Source organism: Ursus maritimus, unplaced genomic scaffold, assembly GCF_017311325.1.
Source record: "Ursus maritimus isolate PB19 unplaced genomic scaffold, ASM1731132v1 scaffold_9, whole genome shotgun sequence".
NCBI classification, from domain to species: domain Eukaryota; kingdom Metazoa; phylum Chordata; class Mammalia; order Carnivora; family Ursidae; genus Ursus; species Ursus maritimus.
This window is the reverse complement of record NW_024427107.1, coordinates 2,785,880-2,798,304: the sequence shown is the minus strand read 5'-3', so window position 1 is coordinate 2,798,304 and position 12,425 is coordinate 2,785,880. Positions and strand designations below refer to the sequence as shown.

The following is a 12,425-nucleotide window of genomic DNA, read 5'->3' as shown; positions in this document are numbered from 1 at the left end:
TAAGTCCAGGTTTTCCATTTGACCTCTGTTGACATTGAGGATGCAGAAAATAGAGGAACCTTCTCTTTGGTTGGTGAGTTTGGTAGTGCATGTCCCCACTGAACTTTTTCTGATACCACTGCAGAAAGAAGAGGGAGAGGTGCTTTTTTGTCACTGGGCTGAACTGAATTTCAAGCTCCCCATGTGGCCTCTATTGATTTTGAAAGAAGGAGATATGCAGGGATGAAACTCACAGACTTTCACTCAGGCTTCTCTGAAACCATCGCAGCAGAAACTTGGGGCACCTAATTGCAGCTGAGCAAGAATGGAATTTAAGCTCCCCCCACTTGGCCTTTGGTGGTGTGAGTGGGTGGAGATGTAGCTTTTCTATGGTGTTTGTCCAGAGCAGAGCGGTTATTGTCTAAAAGTTTTCTGCCTTTTGAGGGTGCCCCATTCCTTGTCCTTTGACTAGAGAGAGTAAGCTTCCATGGGCCTTTTTATCTGTGCCTGTTGGTGTTTCCACATTGCTGGCTTCTCTGAACTCAGTATGAGAAGTATGAAAGAAAAAAAATACCTGGACATTGTATATAAAACACATATAAACAGATTCTGGAAAGTCCCTTATTTTCTCTACTTTTCAGAATCTGTTTATATGTGTTTTATATACAATGTCCAGGTATTTCAGCTATATTTAACAAGAGAAATAAGGAAAGCATTTCTATTCCATCATCCAACATTTACTTTTTTTTTAAAGATTTTATTTATTTGTCAGAGAGAGGGAGAGCGAGTGAGAGAGAGAATGAGCACAAGCAGGGAGAGCAGCAGGCAGAGCAGGCAGAGAGAGAAGCAGGCTCCTTGAGGAGCCTGATGTGGGACTTGATCCCAGGATGCTGGGGTCATGACCTGAGCCAAAGGCAGATTCTTAACCAACTGAGCCATCCAGGCATCCCCAACACTTACTTTCTGAAATAGTTTTGAAAAACAAGATACATAGCAAATCGTTAATTTGAATGATTTTATTAGTGCTTTTATTTCAGAACTGCTTTATTTTTTTCTAACATGTATTACTAACTTTAATATTTAATGATGACTAACCATGTTTCTTTTACAAGCACCACAATTCTTAACGCCATTGTTTATTTTGTAAAGAGTTTGGTTTTTTTTTCAATCAAACTCTTATAGACAGGCCAATAACAGGCTTAATTTTATAGGCTTACTTTGTGTATGGAATTATTGGTTAATACATTATCATGAAGCTTCATAATTATATGACAAATTTCTTAAGCCTATTTTAAATATTACTGTCAAATTTGCTCTTCAGGTCCAATTTTATGACTTTTTAAATAAACTCCCATATGATTAATCTGAAAGTAGGGAACTCTGCTATAATTTAAAAAAAATCAATACCAAGTTCTTTCATATTCTCTAACTCCAAATCCAAATTTTATGCATTGGTGAAGAGTGGAACATTTAGCCACTTAATTTAATTTTTAGTTATTACAAAAGAAATACCTATATAAGGAAAAAAATATTTGCCTACTCTCCCTATTTTCACACATTCAGACCGTGAATTCATTAACTAGACTTTGTACTGTGCTCCTTATGAATGCTTCAGCTGTGTAGGCCCTCACTTTTTTCATATCAAGATACCAAAGAATTAGGATTTGTTATCAGAACTTGCTGTCAATGGGAAGTATGTAATGATATTCTAGCAACCTCAGCAAAACATTTTCTGTTTTCAAAAATTTTTCTTTTTTTTCAGGGGCAGCTGGGTAGCTCAATATGTTAAGCATCTGACTTCAGCTCAGGTCATGATCTCACTTGGGGGTCCTGGGATGGAGCCCCTCATTAGGCTCCCCTGCTCCATAGGGAGTCTGTGTGTCCCTCTCCCTCTGCTCCTCCCCCTACTGGTGTGCTCTCTCTCTCTTTCAAATACATAAAAAAAATTAAAAAAATTTTTCACTTTTTTTTTTCCCAGCATCCAAGATCTTTTTAATAACAAGGCAGGTTCTGGGGTTAGTTTTAGTACTGGCTGGCTCTGCAGCCTTTGGTGGCACTGGAACTTCTGGCCCTTGGATTGCAAACAGAGTTTGTTGTGGCTGTGCAGGGTTCCTGGGGCCTTGCTGAAATGCCTGTATACCTGTCAGCACTTGCCTGGACCAGAGAGCAAGATGGTACCACAGCCCTTAGGGACTCCAGGCCAACTGAATGAAGGTGAGGCTCTTGCCCCAACTTTGAGGATGCAGCTCTAGGCATGACTGCTCATGTGCAGTGTGCACACTTTCAGTCTGGGCACCTCCTGGGCATGAACATCTTCGGTTATAGTACCTCCAACAACAGCTGTTTTGTTTTCCCAGCCAGGCAGCTTCATCTTCCGGATCAGCCAGGATTGGGGCTGAGGCAGCTGGTTGCTGCAACTCATGAAAAACCACTTCAACACAAGTTGTCTAAATGTGGAGTTGGTTTATTGGGCAAGAGACCTGTACAACTTGACCAACAATCTCAGGTAGATGTCCTGGCACTGAAACTTTCGGTGGTTGTTACGGATGTTGACTCCCATGATGGCGTCTCCTTATCAGTCAGGTCTGGAAAGAGAGAACCAAAAATTTTTCATGTTTTTCATGGAGATACTTTTGAGAAGCAATTTGAAGAATGTCTCAATTTGAGGTTGCCTGATGTTTTTTTTGTGATTAGGCAGGGGCTCTAAAAGAGGCATGCCACAAAGGTGAGACATCTTTCTCTTATGTCCTTCCAGGTGCATGATATCAGCATAACTTATTTTGGTTATGTTAAACATAATCACTTGTTTGACGTGGTGTCTTCCTGATTTCTCCATTGTAAAGTTAGGGTATTTTCTCCCTTTCCAAACCCTATTCCTTAGAAGTGAGTTCCTATTTCCATCCACACTCAAGGCAGGTGGATTAAGGCCCACATTATGAAGAGGAGAATATCAGAGAATTTGTGGAAGTGTATTAAAACCACCACAATCTGTAGTACATTATTTATGAAAGATACTTTGATGCTACCCAGCTATCATTTTTCTACTTAAAGTTTTGCCCACCAATTTTAGTATTTATTAGTGGATCTTGGCTGCAGCTGTTATTATGATGGTCTTCCAATAGTGATTTTCTGTTTTTCTTGTTCCAAAATCAATATATGTAATTCTCCTGTAAGGAAGAGTTGTCCCCTCTCCCTCATTTATTTATATGAGTATGGAGTCATGAATATTTACTTTATGCTTTTAGGTTATAATTTAATACTATCATCATTTAATCTGTTGCTCTAATTCTTACAACTTTGGCCATTGGGAGCTCTTTCAAATTGACTGTTGTGTCCTTTTGACCTAGCTTCCTCACTTGCCTTTTTTTTTTAAGCATCTACGTACTTTCTTGCACTTACAAGACGCTCCAGCACATCTAGTTTTTCCCCTGCCCTAGACTTAGAATCAGCATTTCTCTTTGCTTTAATCACAGAATGGTATTAGAATAACAATAGCTGGGCTCTAGGAGTTTTCATTGTTACTGGGGTGTCACTTCTTCTAGGCCTCCTCAGCAAGGAAGCTAGAAATACAAGTATGTACACTAACCCACACATGTCTACACGTTATTTTTGTATCCCCCTGTTTTTTTATGTATTAAGACAACGATGAGTTCATATAGATATATCTGACTCTAATCCACTTCTACAGGGTTCCTTCTATTATCTTCTTCCTCCTCGTTCCTTCTAACTTCTTTATCCGACAACAAAAAAATGAACTTTCATACACTATACTGTATTTACTTGTTTGTTCAGCACTGTAAAACAGTGTCAGAATTTACCATGTAGAGTGCACTATTTATGGACATCATTTTGTCTTTAGACTTCCATATCTAGTCAAAATCCCAACATTCTGGTTGATTTTTAAAAACTTTCAGAGAGTAATGTCCTCTGTGAGGTACAGCTGAATGGCACTCGACATGTGAATGATCGTATATGCATCACCTCAGTACCTCTCAGTTCCTTAAAAAGTCCCTTGTATGATATCTTTGTCACCAAGCACTCCAATCTTCCAGAAACTCTTATATTCCTATTTTATATTTCTTCTTCCTGAAGAAATTCCTTCTTATAGAACATGTCTGTTGATAATCGATTCTCTCAAATTTTGCTTGAGAGAGTGGTTTTCTGAAAAACTGTCTCTTATAATTCTTATCTTTCTTCCTCTGTAAATAATAATTATGCTGGTAATGCTCAACCCTCAGCTTCCCTTCAAGATTTTCTTTTGGTCTTTAATTTGCAGAAGTTTAAAGTATAAACATGCCCTGGGGCAGTGTTTGTTTGTTTTGTACTTATCCTCCTTGATTTTTCTGAGCTTCTGTGGTTTGGTGCCTACCATTAATTTGCATTTTCTGAGCCATTTCTTTTATTGCCATTTATTTCTTATGCTTTATTCTCTCCCTTTTCTCCAGCTAGGAATCTAATTTGTTAAACTGTTGATATTCCCACAGCTCTTGGGTTCGCTACTGATTTTTTTTCACTTCTTTTTACCTTTGCATTTTATTTTATAAAATTTCTATTAACCTGTCTCCAAGTTCACTGACAGTTTCCTCAACTGTGTAGTCTTCTGATAAGCTTTTAAAGGCATTCTTTATTTCTGTTTCTCTGTTTTTAAAAAAAATTCTGACATTTCCATTTATATAACTTTTATAGTTTCCATATGTCTGCTGAAGTGATTTATATTTGATCTTATATACTTTCTACTTTTTACACTGGAGATTTTGGCATATTAATATTATTTTAAATCCTCTTTCTGTTAATTTCACTATCTGTGTGTTACTTGATTTTGATTCTGAAAATTGTTTTGTCTTTGGAATATGTTTTTTCTTGCCTTTTGATAGGCCTCATTATTTTTGGTTTAAAACCGTATGTGTTATATAAGACAGTAAATACTGAAGTATGTTTGTTTATGTTTAAAAATGAGTGTGACTTTCCTTCTGTTAGGACTTTTGTGTGGGGATTTGTGTTTATATAGTCAGTAGCTGGACTGCGTTTGAAGTTTGTTATTGTTTTAGTTACCCTCAGTGTACCAGAGCCTTCAAATTGCTCATTTGATGCCTTGTGTTTATGGAGTGAGTTAATTTGCTAGAGCATTTTGCTCAATGTTTGCTGCCCGCTTGTCTTTGGGACTCTTCACTAGGTTGTGGATCTTTCCTTCATGCTGCTCCCCAGGGAGAATCTGTCTTTAACAAACAATACAACATTTTCAGCCGCTATGTTTTTCCCTGTACTCATTAGTGTAGTGGTGGAGGATTAAGCCTGCATCTTTTGAAATTTATTTAAAATGTCTAGACGAATATTCTTACCAGCTTACATGGCATTCAACAGCATACCCATCAAGTATGTTGAGTTGTATTTCCCCCTGCAGGCACCAAAATCTCTCCAGATTACCTGTTGTTTGTTTGTTCTAATCTTTGGGCAAATCATTAACTTGCAGTTAGTCCAGGTTTTTCTTATTCTAAGAGTGGGAACTATATTCTCACCAGGTTCTTATATCTCTTGAGATAAAACTTGAAGTCCACCAAGACATCTATTTTTATTATGTCAAACACTGAGCATGCTTTCTTTGCCCAAAGATGTGTCTCCTTTAATTTTATTGGTCTTAGTCAATGATATTGATATACATTCAGTCATTCAGCCTCGAAGCCTAAGATTGCATTTGACTACTTTCTGAATGTATGTTTCATCCCCTCATTCAAAATATTGCTAATCTTTGATAATTCGTTTACAGAAAATATATTTCTACAAAATATTTCCAGTTTTAAAAGTTATATTTATGTGATGTCATTCCCAAACTTTTGTAGGGTCCAGTATTCCTTCCAGTGGTGTCTCCATACAACAATTCATTATCCATCAAGCTACTAGTGAAGCTTTTCAAAATCAAATTTTGTTTACACTACATACATACTTGGTGTTTCTCAGGGATTTTTTTTAACCTAATTTTAACAGCTAATGTATCTAACATAGCATGCAAAGCCATACTACACACTGATTGGAGTGGCTTATTAGTATCCAGAGACTCATCCATGGACTAATCTGTGCACTCTGATCTTTTCCTTCTGATAGTTGATGATCCAGATATCTGAACAGCCTGGACCAATAACAGTCTCTCTAGTGAAATCAAGAAATACCGATGGAGAAAGAATGAAGTTCTGGGAATTATGTCATTTTAATATAGAATGACACTTTTTCAGAATAAAAGGGAACACTGTTATTACTTTAGGATGAAATTATAAACTGACCAAATTGAGACAGTCTCAGGCCAATCTTACTGTAATACCAGTACAGTATAGTTGAGAGAGGTCCACAAAACCATGCTATCATTGCAAAACCTCTCTTACTCTGTCCTTTGGAATATTTGTATATTCAATTCCTCTGCAGTTTTCTGGACTACTCAAATGTGCTTTCAATGTATTAAGTTTAATTTTTGTTTTTATGTTTGTTCTTGTTTTTTCTTCAGCTAGCCAAGTAATTCAGTTTTATTCCATGTTTGAGATTCTTGTTTTGCTAATATGATGATACCTTGATCCTCTGTTAGATCTGGAAATAAGACTTAGTATTACTAGTTACTCCTCATAAAAGCGGGAGATTCTCCTATACAAAAGCTCATGGTTGATACCTTGTTGTTTATAAAATCATCTCTCACATAGCTTGCATTCATGATCATAATCCCTTGTAGGGTTCTAGGAAATCGTTGAAGATTATTCTACTTGCTTATTGATGAATTTTTGTCTGGCATGATTTATCAGTCAGAGTCCCAACAGGACACAAAAAACACCCTAGGCTAAGATTTAAAGATAATTTAATGGAGTTATTATAAGAGTGTAGAAAAAGTTTATGAAATTAATATGTTACCTATGGACTAACTACAACATGAATTTATTTTATTTTTTTACTTTTATTTATTTTTATTTTTTATAATAATTTCTTATTACGTTATGTTAGTCACCATACAGTATATCTTTAGTTTTTGATATAATGTTCCATGATTCGTTATTTGCATATAACACCCAGTGCACCATGCAATATGTGCCCTCCTTAATACCCATCACCACCCTATCCCAATCCCCCACCCCCCTCCCCTCTGAAGCCCTCAGTTTGTTTCCCAGAGTCAACAGTCTCTCATGGTTCATTCCCCCTTCTGTTTGCCACCCCCTTCATTCTTCCCTTCCTTCTCCTACCGATCTTCCTGCTATTTCTATTGTTCCATAAATGAGTGAAACCATACGATAATTGTGTTTCTCTGCTTGACTTATTTCACTTAGCATAATCTCCTCCAGTCCTGTCCATGTTGTTGCAAATGTTGTGTAATCATTCTTTCTGATGGCTGAGTATTATTCCATTGTATATATGAACCACATCTTCTTAATCCAGTCTTTTATTATATTGCTGGACTTGAAGAGCAAAGGGAGGGAATGGTGTTATTGGTGCTTTATGAGAGCTGGAGCTGTGCAGGTAGATCAACTTGAAAAGAGGAGTAACGTGACATGATAGATTGGGAACAAAATAGTTTCCTCTTCTCCTGCTTCTCAGTATTCTCCTTCTCTTTCCCCTTGCTAGAACTAAGGGGATCATAGAAGTGTGTGATGCAGTATGTCATAATCATGTCTCCAGGGCACAGGAGGTATGAAAGTTAGACAAAATTATATGATGATAAGGCAAATGGAAAATAACTATGTACCTAGAAATTACTGTTGCTTAACCTTGTAAGTCACAGGTTTTAACACAGTCAACATTAAAAGTAGGTCGAATATTCTTTGAAATTTCCACATTGCAGGGATTGGGTTTGGTTCTAAGCATTTTGTCTGTCATGCCTATCCCGTCCTGGTAGTTAACTGGAGAATTGAATACAAACAATGGATATGGTCTTGTAAACTCTGTAGCAAATTTCAGCAACCTGGAGATTCCAGAAGAGATGTTATGCTAAGAACACATAATATCAAAGTAGAGGGAAAATAAAGAATGTATTTGTAAAAGTTATAGGGGTGTATAGGTAAAGGAAGGCCCTGAATAGATTTTAAGAATGGGAAGGGGGTAAGTACTTTTCAGTGAAAATTGAAGAATTGATAGGGGTTGAAAGACAAAGTTGTAGTGAGAGAGATCACAAAGTTCAATCTCTTAGAAATCAAGTAATTCAAATAACATATTTCATGAATCTCTATAAAGCTTAGTTTACTCATTCTTTAAATGGGCATAGTATTACATACTTCTATTTCATAAACTTCATAGAGTAGCCTTGTGATTTAAATAAATATGATATGATTATAGATAGCTGTAAATTGAGTGATGAAGAGCAAAGGCCCTGGAGTCAGAATGCCTTGCATCAAAGAGTCTATCACTTTTCTTGTCATATGATCTCAAGAAAATTCACATAAACTTCAAGCTTTATATGCCTAAGTTTTGTCATTTTGTTGGAAAATGGAGAAAATAATATTAAATAACTTTAAAACACATAAAACACATAGAAAATTCCCTGGTTGAGAGTAAATGCCAAATAACTATTCTCTTATTATTTTGGCATCAGGAAGAAAATAAATAAAAATAGAATAATTCACTTCTGTGTGAAGGAGTAAACATTTTGATTTGCTATCTCACAAAAGTAGAAAATTAGACAAATTATATGAAATTACTGTTTTTGGATAATTGGGACCACATGCAGTACACAACTGTGATTCTAAAGAGAAAGGAATTAATCATTGTAAAGACAGATTTAAATCTAGATACAATTTACAAACTAAGATTTTAGAAGGGGTTATCTGAACAAACCCCAGTATTCTTTCTGAGTTAAGGGATAATGACAGTCTGGGGGATCCCAGGTATCAAGATTTTGTGGGATAAAATACTGGAGAAAAGAAAGTTCTACAGAGAAATCTCCAGAACCTGCATGAGATAAGCATAATTTTATGGCTGAACATAAATTGTAAGTGAAACTACAAATCTTGGGAGCTAAAATCTATCAGGAAAAGAACAATTTTAAGGATCTATCAGATGAACAGTTTTCAGAGTTCATAAAAAGCTATACATTTTTGAATCCTCATGATCCAGAGTGGAGAAACCTTACTGAATACATAAACATTTAGTAGATGTATCTGAAGGTTCACATAAGAGTAATGCTTAGCCAAGCCTATAGACTGTTTTAGATTTGCTCTAAAGAAAGCTTGATAGCTATTCTGGAAAATATGTAGCTGGTATACTAGTGACTTAACTGCAGGACAGAGTTAGTTCAACACTTCATAAAACATGTTCACAGAAAGAGCTCAATGAATAGAGGACTCAAACAAAATGTCCCACATCCAATCAAAATCACTAGACATGCCAAGAGGCAGGAAATATAAACCAGAAATAGGAGAAAAATCAGTTAACAGAAATAAAAATAAGTAACTAAATAAAGGTCAAACACACTGGAATTAGAAGATCAGAATTTTATATTATTATTTTATAAATATTTTTAAATGCTCAAAACTTTAAAGGAAAACATAAACATAATAAGAAAATTGAAGATGTAAGAAAGAAGTGAATGAAAGTTCTGGAAATAAAAATATAATATTTGAAGTAAAAATTTTTCCTTTAAAGAATTATTAACAGAGTAGATACTGTAAAAGAAAAAATTAGATTAGTGAACTTAAAATGAACAGGGACCCAAGGACATGAGGGACAAGACGGAGAGGTCAAGGATGTGCAACTGGAGCTCCAGGAAAGGGGAGGGAGTGGTGAAAAACACGTGGAGATAATATGGTAGGATATTTTTCAAATATGATGAACATTATGAAATAACAACTTAGCAAAATTCAAAAAGCAACAAAGGAAAAAACTACAAAGAAAAACATTAAGACACACCATGATTAATTTTCTGAAAACCAGTAATATGGAGGAAGAAAAAGGAATAAAAGGAGAAGAAATATATCTGTTATGTAAAGAAGGACAAATGTAAGAATTTTTATAAAGTTGTCATCAAGAATAACAGAAGACAAGTGACAATAGAATGATACCTTTAAAATGCTGGAAGAAAAGGAAAACCATCCATTTAGATTTATACCACGTAAAAAGTATCCGAGACTATAAAAAATGGAAACACTTTCAGAGAAGCAAAAGCTGAGAGAACTGGCCTCCAGGAGACCCGCACTACAGGAAGAGTTGGAAATCTTAAATTTATAAGTAAATATAAGATTTTTTTCTTATTTTAAAATTTTAAAGTGATTTTTAAATGTTTAAAAGAAAATAAATGAATTGTGAATTTTATATCAGATGAAAAGTAAAATTTATAATCACAGTAGCACAGGGAACAGGGTAGGAAATTGAAATATAGGTTTAAAAGTTAAGAATTAAAACTTTCTAATGTCACCATAAGTTACACCATAAGATCATAAAATAGCAGATGAAACTAAACTGTGAGAAGTTAAAATGCCTGTTGTAAAAATTATAGTTACCATAGAAAACACACCAAAAAAAAAATAAAAGTACAGATAAAACTCTAGTAGTGAATATGGAACTCCTTATTCCAAAGAAGAATAAAGTAGCAAAGTGCACGCATGGCATATAAAACACGAATGTCAAAATGATTGAAATGAACCTAATAATAGCAATAATTATTTTGAGTGTAGACAGTCAAAATGCAGAGGGAAAAGGCAAGACTCTCAGAATGGATAAAAGTGTTGTACAAAAACCTTCATTTTACATATCAGGACATAGATAAGTTCAAAAATTAAAAAAAAATAGGAAATGGTGTCTATGTAGAAATGAATAATAAGAAGGCTAAAGTCACTGCCCTACTGCTATCAGACAAAGTAGACTTTAGGGCAAATACATTTTCATGGATAAAGTGAACACTTTTGTAATGATAAATAGTCATGTGACTAATAACAGAGTTTTAAAATACATTAAGAAAAACTGGAACTAAAAAGAGAAATAGACAAACCAAATATTATGGGTAGAGATTTAAATAATCATGTCTGTATAAAATAGGACAAGTAGAAAGAAAATCCATAAAGATACAGAAAATTTGAACTACACTGATCAAATTAAAACAAAACAAATAACAAAACGAACCTAAATGACACTTACAGAAAGTCCTATTCAATAACAGCATAATAAAGATTATTTTGAAGTGCACATGAAACTTTCAATAACATAAATGATATGCTAAGACACAAAACAGATGTCAGTCATTTTAAAAGGGTTGAAATCATAGAAAATATATTCTTTGATATCAATGGAGTTAAAATAGAAACCAGTATTAGAAAGCATCTGGAAAGTTTTCAAATATTTGGAAATTAAAAATTTCACTTCTAAATAACAATACTGGAAGAGCAAATCATAAGAAAGATTAGAAAATACTGTGAATTGAATGAAAATAAATACATAGTGTGTCAAAATTTTTAAGAGGCATTTAAGCTGTGCATTAAGGGAGACAGATAGCTTTAAAGAGGAAAGTGCTAAAATAAACTACCTAAACTTTTATCTTAAGCACTAGATAAAAAAGAACATATTAGGGGCGCCTGGGTGGCTCAGTCGGTTAAGTGTCTGCCTTTGGCTCAGGTCATGATCCCCGGGTCCTAGAATCGAGCCCTGCTTCTCCCTCTCCCTCTGCTGCTTCCCTTGCTTGTGCTCTCTCACTCTCTGTCAAATAAATAAATAAAATCTTTTAAAAAAATCTTAAGAAAAAGTACACATTAAATCAATAGTAAGATAATAAAAACAAACACAGAAATTAATAAAACAGAAAAAGTAAAATAAAATCATGAAAACCAAACCCACCTAGCACTCCAAAAATTATAAAATACAGCTGAAGTAAAGTAAAAATAACTAAATAAATGGAGAGATGACTTTGCTTATGACTTAAAAGACTCAGTGCTGTTAAGATGTCATTTTTTCCTAATGTGATCTATGATTGAATGCAATTCCAATAAAAACAAAAATTGGGGGAGTTTTTTGTTTTTCTTGTTTTTTTCCCCAAATGGACAAGCTTATTCAAAATTTGTATGGAAAGGCAATGAACCCAGAACAGCCAAAGTAATTCTGAAAAGGTCTAAATGAAAAGATGTTACTTAATTTTAAGTTTTAGAACAGAAGTAACAGTAATCAAAACATAGTATTATCGGGGCGCCTGGGTAGCACAGTCGTTAAGCATCTGCCTTTGGCTCAGGGCGTGATCCCAGCATTATGGGATCGAGCCCTCCGCTGGGAGCCTGCTTCTTCCTCTTCCACTCCGCCTGCTTGTGTTCCCTCTCTCGCTGGCTGTCTCTGTCAAATAAATAAATAAAATCTTTAAAAAAAAACCATAGTATTATTGACAAAAGAATTGTTGTATAGATACGTACATATTTGCCAATTAGTTTTTCTTATAGTACCAAAGAAATTCCACATAGAAAGGGTAGTGTCTTTAAAAAATGGTATTGAAACCACTAGATTATTAG

General features: G+C 34.9%; 1 pseudogene; it reads right to left on the bottom strand.

Moving 5' to 3' along the window:
* Positions 1 to 400: 400 nt before the first annotated feature.
* Positions 401 to 2,808, bottom strand: LOC103677413 (annotated as a pseudogene).
* Positions 2,809 to 12,425: the final 9,617 nt, after the last annotated feature.